Genomic DNA, 10,036 nt, shown 5'->3' with positions numbered 1-10,036 from the left:
ACTCTAGATCAAGCTCTTTTCTTCAGTCTTAGAACTGACTGACTCCAGGAGCTCTTCTATCAGGCTTAGAATTGACTGACTCTAGATCAAGCTCTTCTATTAGTCTTACAAATGACTAACTCTAGATCAAGCTCCTTTTTTCAATCTTAGAACTGACTCCAGGAGCTCTTCTATCAGTCTCAGAATTGACTGGCTCTAGATCAAGTTCCTCTATCAGTCTTAGAACTGACTGACTCTAAATCAAGCTCTTCTATCAGTCTTAGAACTGACTGACTCTAGGAGCTCTTTGATCATTCTTTGAATTGACAGACTCTATAAGCTCTTCTAACAGTCTTAGAATTGACTGACTCTAGATCAAGCACAGTCTTAGAATTGACTGACTGTATGAGCTCTTTTATCAGTCTTGGAATTGACTGACTCTAGACCAAACTCTTCAATTAGTCTTAGAACTGACTGACTCTGGATCAAGCTCATCTGTTAGTCTTCAAATTGATTGACTCTTAGAAGAAAATTTCTGTGCAAAAATAGGTGTAATACAGATTTGTTTTAAAAGTGTTCATGTATATTTGGCAAATAAAATACAAAAAAAGTTACAAATTTCTTCTTTCTCTTTCCAGTTTTACATTCTAACGATCATGTTCTAATATTCTTTGAACAATACCAGTTTAAGGATGTAATGTTTTAAATCTCTATCAGCACACAATCATCAAGTTCAAATAAAAACACAAGCTTTGTCAGAATAAAAAAGACCTGATTTTGAACAAAACATTAGCATTTAAAGAACTGAAGTATTACAACACTACTAAAACCTAACCAATGTCTATGTAAAGACCAACACCAAGGAAGGGTAGCACTGACCAAAAGGACATTACATATTCCAAGATTCTCCCCCACTTCCCATTCTTCAAATTGCCACGTTAGTAGAAAAGAATTGTTCAGAACATGTATTTCAGAATCTCAGAGGTTTCATGGTTTCCAAAGCTGAGAAAAACAGAAAATTACATTTGGTTTTTTACTGGCATAATCAAAATTACCTCTCATGAAAAAGTGTTGTCAGATTTTAGTTTTAATTAGAATCTGGTCTTAGTTTCCTCAGAATAAATTTAAATTTTAAATTATTCTTTAATTCCGAATTCATTTTAAGAGAAAGAAAATCTGGCACTTCTGAGAAAAGTCATTATTTTCCAAGTGGCTAATGTCTCTGGCAATGAACCACTACATATATCTGTTCCCAGACTGTGCGTTTAAAAATTACACTAAGCCAATGAAACTGACAGAACATGTCACGGCCATTCTCCATCTCTGTAAAATATGTGAAATTGATGCAGCCTAAAATAATAATGCATGGGATAAATAAACAGAGGGATATGGGAAAACAGGACATGCCATGAATCAGCAAGTAGCCAGAGAAAATATACTAATTAGATAATCAAGGAAAAACAGTTACATGTAATCAATTTCCTGACTAGTTGGGGCATATTTATAATAGAACATTCACCAAATAAAAGAACATCTGCAACTAGAATCATGAAGACACATATCATTATATACTACATACAATCTGGGACTTGAGAATATTTTAAAAATCTCCATGCAAGCTTTGAAAAATTGGCCAATCAATTAGCTTGGATTTCAGATCTTGCCAATGTAGTCAGTATAACATTTATTTAGTTTGGATTTCAGATCTTGCCAATGTAGTCAGTATAACATTTATTTAGTTTGGATTTCAGATCTTGCCAATGAAGTCAGTATAACATTTATTTAGCTTGGATTTCGGATCTTGCCAATGTAGTCAGGATAACATTTATTTAGCTTGGATTTCAGATCTTGCCAATGTAGTCAGTATAACATTTATTTAGCTTGGATTTCAGATCTTGCCAATGTAGTCAGGATAACATTTATTTAGCTTGGATTTCAGATCTTGCCAATGTAGTCAGTATAACATTTATTTAAATAATATTGTTGACTACAATGAAAAAGTTTGAATGTTACTGTTTTACTGTTCTATAAAAACACCAATCAAGTTACAAAACAAGATTGTCTTGTATCTGAACTGAATAACCATCTCTGGAAAAAAAACTCCCTTACAAAATACACTGTACTAAGAAAACTGATCAATAAATTTCAGAAAGAAATTTGAATGCATATACAGTACTGTGCATGTCAACAGTGGTCTATAAGTAATTCATCAGTACTGTGCATCACTGATCTTTTAGTGATTCATTTGTACTGCACATTTAAACACTGGTATATTAGTCATGCATCTGTACTGCACATTTTAACACTGACGTATTAGTGATTCATTCATACTGTGCATGTGAACACTGGTCAATTAGTGATTCATTAGTACTGTGCATGTTAACATTGGTCAATTAGTGATTCATTAGTACTATACATGTTAGCACTCTTCAATTAGTCATTCATTAATACTGTGCATGTTAACACTAGTCTGGTAGTGATTCATTTGTACTGCACATTTTAACACTGGTCTATTAGTGATTCATTAGTACTGCACATTTTAACACTGGTCTATTAGTGATCCATTAGTACTGCACATTTTAACACTGGTCTATTAGTGATTTATTAGTACTGTGCATGTTAATACTGGTCTATTAGTGATTTATTAGTACTACACATTTTAACACTGGTCTATTAGTGATTCATTAGTACTGCACATGTTAACAATGGTCTATTAGTGATTCATTAGTACTGTGCATGTTAGCACTCTTCAATTAGTGATTCATTAGTACTGTACATGTTAACATTAGTCTTTTGGTGATTAATTAGTACTGTCCATGTTAACAATGGTCAATTAGTGATTAATTAGTACTATAGATGTTAGCACTCTTCAATTAGTCATTAATCAGTACAGTGATTAATTAGTACTATCCATCTTAACAATGGTCAATTAGTGATTAATTAGTACTATACATGGTAGCACTCTTCAATTAGTCATTGACTAGTATTGTGCATGTTAACACTGGTCTATTAGTGATTAATTAGTACTGTGCATGTTAGCACTCTTCAATTAGTCATTCATTAGTACTGTGCATCTTAACACTAGTCTATTAGTGATTCATTAGTACTGTGCATGTTAGCACTGATCTATTAGTGATTCATTAGTATTCTGCATGTTAACACTGGTCTATCAGTCATTTATTAGAACTGTGTATGTTAGCACTATTCAATTAGTCATTTATTAGTACTGTGCATGTTAACACAGTCTATTAGTCATTCATTAGTACTGTGCATCTTAGCACAGTCTTTTGTAGTGCTTCATTAGTACTATACTTGTTAACAATGGCCTATTAGTGATTAAGTAGTACTGTGCATGTACTATTAGCAAGTCATGTGTGCTGCACATGTCAACACTGTTGTATCAGTCATTCAGTAGTACTGTGCATGTTAGCACTCTTCAATTAGTGATTCATTAGTACTGTGCATGACTGATCTATTAGTGATTCAGTAGTACTGTGCATGTTAACACTGGTCTATTAGTGATTCATTAGTACTGTGCATGTTGGTACTCTTCAATTAGTGATGCATTAGTACTGTGCATCACTGATCTATTAGTGATTCAGTAGTACTGTACATGTTAACACTGGTCTATTAGTGATTCAGTAGTACTGTGCATGTTAGCACTCTTCAATTAGTGATTCATTAGTACTGTGCATCACTGATCTATTAGTGATTCAGTAGTACTGTACATGTTAACACTGGTCTATTAGTGATTCAGTAGTACTGTGCATCTTAGCACTCTTCAATTAGTGATGCATTAGTACTGTGCATCACTGATCTATTAGTGATTCAGTAGTTCTGTGTATGTTAACGCTGGTCTATAAGTGATTCAGTAGTACTGTACATGTTAACGCTGGTCTATTAGTGATTCATTAGTACTGTGCATGTTAGCACTCTCGAATTAGTGATCTGTAAGCATTGTGCATGTTAGTACTGGTCAATTAATGTTTCATTAGCGATACATCAGAAATTTAATATTGAAAACTTTACAGTATTGTCCCAAAATTAAAATAAGAGAAAATAAGATTACACTTGTACAATTAAGCATGTGCATACTAGTGAAAAAATTAAATTTAATGATTCTGCCTGACAATAAACTGACTCTGTCTGACAATAACTGTCTGACAACAAACGTATCCTGTTTGACAATAAACTGACTCTGTCTGACAATAAACTGATCCTGTTTGACAATAATTGACTCTGTGACAATAAACTTATCCTTTCTGACAATAAAATGACTCTGTCTGACAATAAACTGATCCTGTTTGACAATAACTGACTCTGACAATAAATTGATTGGATGTTCAGATATTTAAGCCTTGATATGCCTAGCTCATTCATATAAATTTAAAAGTAGACCTGAGACTCCCCTACCACCCACCACTGCACTAAACACTATGGTGATGTATTTGGACTCATTCATATAAATTTAAAAGTAGACCTGAGACTCCCCTACCACTCACCACTGCATTAAACACTATGGTGATGTATATGGACTCATTCATATAAATTTAAAAGTAGACCTGAGACTCCCCTACCACTCACCACTGCATTAAACACTATGGTGATGTATTTGGTCTCATTCATATAAATTTAAAAGTAGACCTGAGACTCCCTACCACTCACCACTGCATTAAACACTATGGTGATGTATTTGGACTCATTCATATAAATTTAAAAGTAGACCTGAGACTCCCCTACCACCCACCACTGCATTAAACACTATGGTGATGTATTTGGACTCCTTGCCAACTTGAATGTCAAAATATTCCTCCTAGGTCATGTACAACTTCAGCAGTTTCAATAACTTCACTCTGAGTAACATCACTGGAGGAACACCAAAATGTGAATCTCAGTTGTTTTACCCTTGCTAAGCGAAACAGTTCTGTGGAGTAATTTTTATGAATGAATGTATTATTCAGCATTGGAAGATGTATTGTTGGTTGATGTAGCTGTACAAATATCATAAACTTGTGATTTCATTATCAGCTAAACACTAAATGAAAATGCAATTTGTCAAAATCACTGAATTTTTTAGAGAGAGAGAGAGAGATGATGTAAGACTACACACATGATTGCTGAAGACGTATATCCATGCTCATATTTCACAATACATGCAATTTAAAATGTGTCATCAAATTTTCTTAGCAACCCATGGCTCTCTTCATAAGCATGTATTGGTATAACAAAATGCTGTCTGAAAAAGATGCATTATTAAGAAAGTTAAATTTTTGGCAAATATATTCACAGCTACACATAGTAATATATTTACATGAATGTTTAATAAACACAGAAATTAAATCACATGGAAAGAGAAAGATAGTAGTTTGTGTGCAGCCATCTCAAAGTGCACCAACTGAGTTACAGCTAATAGTGAATTTAGTTGTTTTAAAATCAAAAATTAGAGACAGACAAGGATTAAAGTTAGGGGTGAGGGTGCTAAATTAGTGAATGTATGTCGTCTTAACACCATGAAGATAGTATTTAAAAATAAATATCAATTTGTTATCAGCTAAAAGTAAAATGAAAATATTGATTACTCAATCCTCAAATTCCTGAGAGAGAGAGAGAGAGAGAGAGAGAGAGAGAGAGAGAGAGAGAGAGAGAGAAGGGGGGGGGGGAACAGTAACAGATGAATTCAACACAGGGTCAGGCTAGTGGTCTAGTTCACTACATAAATGATTGACAATTTCAGATCTTGGGAGCACTCAAGACCTGGACCAAGTGAGGGACAGAGACCAAGAGATTAGACCTGGAATTATAACAAGTCTCCAGCAATAATATTTATTTCAGTAATAAATTAAATTCAGTTTTATGGACAATTAACAACCATCAAATTACCACTGTTTACTGCTGGCCTGTGATTGGAGCCATTAAATACAATGCTCTAAGTCAGTTGGCTTCCTGTAATATAAATGACACCTCTCTGAAATTATAAATTGTCCTATCATCAAACTTCTGTCAATTAATTCCTAGGCTGGGCTGCAGTTGGTGCTGTTAATTAATTCCTGGTTTGGGCTACAATTGGCGCTATTAAAATATTCCCTCCATCTTAGACAGTTGTGTCTAACACAATATTGCATCTTAACATACATGTATTAGATATACAAGACCAATTTAAAATGAGTTTTTAATTGTCTAAATATATAACTGACATAAAAAAGACTGATTCTTGTTTTGGTGTCTGGCTATTACTATTGTAAAAAAGGTCTGCATGTATTTTTTGTGAAGAAATGATTAAAAAACATATCAATTGTCCTTTTGTCTATGATGATCCTGGCAAGATTTTGACCTGCAATTCAGTGATAAACATAAACAATAGTGAAACTAATTTAATAAAAATAAAAACAGGTGTCAAAAGTAGTCAACTATACTCAATGAAAATAAGAACACCTTTAAAAAAATGTTGCAAAACAAAAAGCAAGTTTTATTGCCATTGACTTGTATGCATGTTGTGTACAGTTCCTGCACTGATGTAGCAGTAAGCTCTTGTATTCCTATTAGGCAAAATGTCATTCATCTGTTTCCATGTCAGTCATATTTTGGTGACAAATTACATAGCCATATCTCTGATCCAATCAATGAATGTGTATCAAATCTTCACAGTGCATCTACAATATTTAACAAATTGAGATTCTTGTTTGTAGTATAAAGCATTCAGGTCTACCTTTAAAAATCTTTAAATTTGATATCATGCAAAGAAAACATGTCTGAGAACAAATACAAAATATGGTTCATTTAGCTCTGTTAAGTTTTTGTTTCATTTTCTATTTACCAGTGTTGTGTGTCATTTGATCCATCCGATTTTATTAGTTATATATCTTTTTTTTAAAAATATGTAAGTAATAAATATTTTTAATATTTCGCATTCCATCAGTGTTTTTCAAGAAATTAAAGGATTTTTTCAAGGATAACAAACTTCTAGGCTGAATCATGCAAAATTACTGTATATTGGATTCTGTACATCTAATCTGTATTGTGTACTGTATATTGGGTTCTGTACATCTGATCTGTATTGTGTACTGTATATTGGGTTCTGTAAATCTAATCTGTATTGTGTTCTGTATATTGGCTTCTGTACATCTAATCTGTATTGTGTACTGTATATTGGGTTCTGTACATCTAATCTGTATTGGGTTCTTGACCTTTGTACATAATTCAAGGTAGCAGTTTGGGCCTACCTTACTGATGTCACTTTTTAAAAAATATATTTACTTGAATTTGAGTTCAGGACATTTTTGCCTTGGAAAAACCATGGTCTACCTGAATTTTGACAGGTTGTTTGCTAAACGATAAGTAAACAGCCCTGACATTGTTGATAAATTTGATGGAATTTCTACTGGAAATAACATAGGTCATGGGTATATTGTGTCATAAGTCAGGTGACAGTCTATATATAAAGAAGATCACGTAAACAATTATTCATTCCTATTTAAATATCAGTCTTTGTGTAATAAGTTTAAGTTGTATCCAGATATAATCTGAGAGGAATTATTTATTTAAATTAATAATTGGAATTAGAAAGTGCTCATTGACATTTTGGACTGCAACACTTTTGGGATTACTGTGAATTAATTGAATGACATTCTGGATTATATCATTGTGATACATCAAGACTAAAGGTATATCGGCATATTCTAGACCTGGAATTCATTCAGAACACACTCTAATATACATTTTAATTTGTGATTCAACTTTTAGGATTATCTGGGATTTAATTCACAATATTGTAAGTTCCTTTTAAATTTTCACTTTGTATACAAAAGAAATAAATTATTTGTCGAAATTTACTAAACTTGATGGTTTTGCTTTTTCTGTTTAGTTTATGACTATAGTCATTACAATGGTTGACTGTGGTCTTCTTTCATGAAGAAACCTAGTTACATTTGCATCATTATGACTTTTACCTTTAAGCTGTTGAACCCAACATCTGTAGCTTATTTTTGTTCTGGAGCAATAAGCCATACATTCTCAAATTATTGTGTAATTCAAGTAACTTTATATCAGCTTTACTCCTTTATTTGTATCAATGACCTCGATCTTTGAATTTTATTTTATTCCAAAATCAAAAGGTTTCTTTTTTGTCTCTAGTACACACTATCCAACCATCGATAGAGTTTTGTCAGGATCTGTTATTATTTTAAAAAAATCAAATTTGTTTACTCACTGTACTCTTCTTCTTTGACTTTTAAAATCCCAATTCTATATGTGTATTTTGTTAACCCTAGTAAAAGTCATGTCCAAAGTTTAGATTATGCTGTGGAATGCTGGAAATTGAACTTAGAACAAGTGTAGCAATACTGTATAAACTTGTATGCCAAATATGGTTGAAATCAAAGAATTCTTGGTAAAGTTATTGTGTGGAAACAAGTTAGGAGGTGAGTTAATTCAGGCACATATCATCTCCAGAGGAATGGGCAATCTGGGCACTTTTGCCTCTAAGGAAAAGCAATCAGGGCATATACTGCCTCTATAGAGATGGCACTCAATGGACATATTGCCTCTTTTAGGATGGGTAAGCAGGGCACATATTGCCTCTTGTAGAATGGGCAATCAGGGTACATATTACCTCCAGAAGAATTGGCAATCAGGACACTTTTTGCCTCCAGAAGAATAGGCAGCCAGTGCACATACTGACTTTTACAGAATGGGCAATCAGGATATATATTGCCTCAAGGGCACAAATTGCCTCTGGGAGGATTGTCAATCAGGGTGCATATCACTTCTGGGAGCATGGACAAGCAGGATGCATGTCACCTCCAGGTGGATGGGAAATCAGAGTGCATATTGCCTCCAGGATAATGTGCATTCTGGGCACATATTGCTACCAGGAGGATGGGCAATCAATGTGTTTGAAATCCAACAATTCACTGTAAAATCATCTTGCAAATCCAAATTGTTGAATGACAGACAAACACCATGCTTAATACAAGGTTCTGCCAGTTTCTGCAGCCTTAATCAAGTACTGTTTAAGTGTTACACTTAATCTCCACTTAACTTGAGTGGAATACCAACTGAAAATATGTAGAGTAGAAGGTGAATGGCCTCATTGCCACTAAACGTTTGAGTGGGTGTGCAAATGGGCTTGATATTTGTACAATTTATATAGAGTTTTGCATTTATCAACACTAAATGTTTGACTGGGTGTGCAAATGGGCTTGATATTTGTACAATGTATATTGAGTTTTGCATTTATCAACACTAAATGTTTGAATGGGTGTGCGAATGGGCTCGATATTTGTACAATTTATATAGAGTTTTGCATTTATCAACACTAAATGTTTGACTGGGTGTGCAAATGGGCTTGATATTTGTACAATTTATATAGAGGTTTTTCATTTATCAACACTAAACGTTTGACTGGATGTGCGAATGGGCTTGATATTTGTACAATTTATATCGAGTTTTGCATTTATCAACACTAAACGTTGGACTGGGTGTGCAAATGGGCTTGATATTTCTACAATTTATATAGAGTTTTGCATTTATCAACACTAAATGTTTAACTGGGTGTGCAAATGGGCTTGATATTTGTACAATTGATAGAGTTTTTTCATTTATCAACACTAAATGTTTGAATGGGTGTGCAAATATGCTTGATATTTGTACAATTTATATTGAGGTTTTTCATTTATCAACACAACTGAGAAAAAAAATCATTATGAAAAAAAAATGTACTGCATATTTAAAACAATTATGTGTGTAATGTTTATAAAAAGATGAATAGACTGGTGTTTCCTAAAGTTCAAACTTTAAAAGACAAACTGAAGAGTGTACAGCCATGAATAATTTGTCTAATGAATCTTATTTTCTACTTATATACATACACTGTATATATGTATATATTTTCTTCTCATAAAGAAACAGTATTCATTGTTTTGATAGATGTCATGAAGTTAACTGTACAACTTTAAATCTTTTATTTCAAACTGTCTTGGGAGACACTTTTACAGCTATTTGATTTAATGCAGAGATATTAGAGTGTAAAAAGTATTCAAATATAAATGGCACCTGTCCC

This window comes from Sinohyriopsis cumingii, chromosome 6, assembly GCF_028554795.1.
Source record: "Sinohyriopsis cumingii isolate HCF-2022 chromosome 6, ASM2855479v2, whole genome shotgun sequence".
In the NCBI taxonomy this organism is placed as follows: Eukaryota; Metazoa; Mollusca; class Bivalvia; order Unionida; family Unionidae; genus Sinohyriopsis; species Sinohyriopsis cumingii.
Note: the sequence above shows the minus strand (reverse complement) of the source record.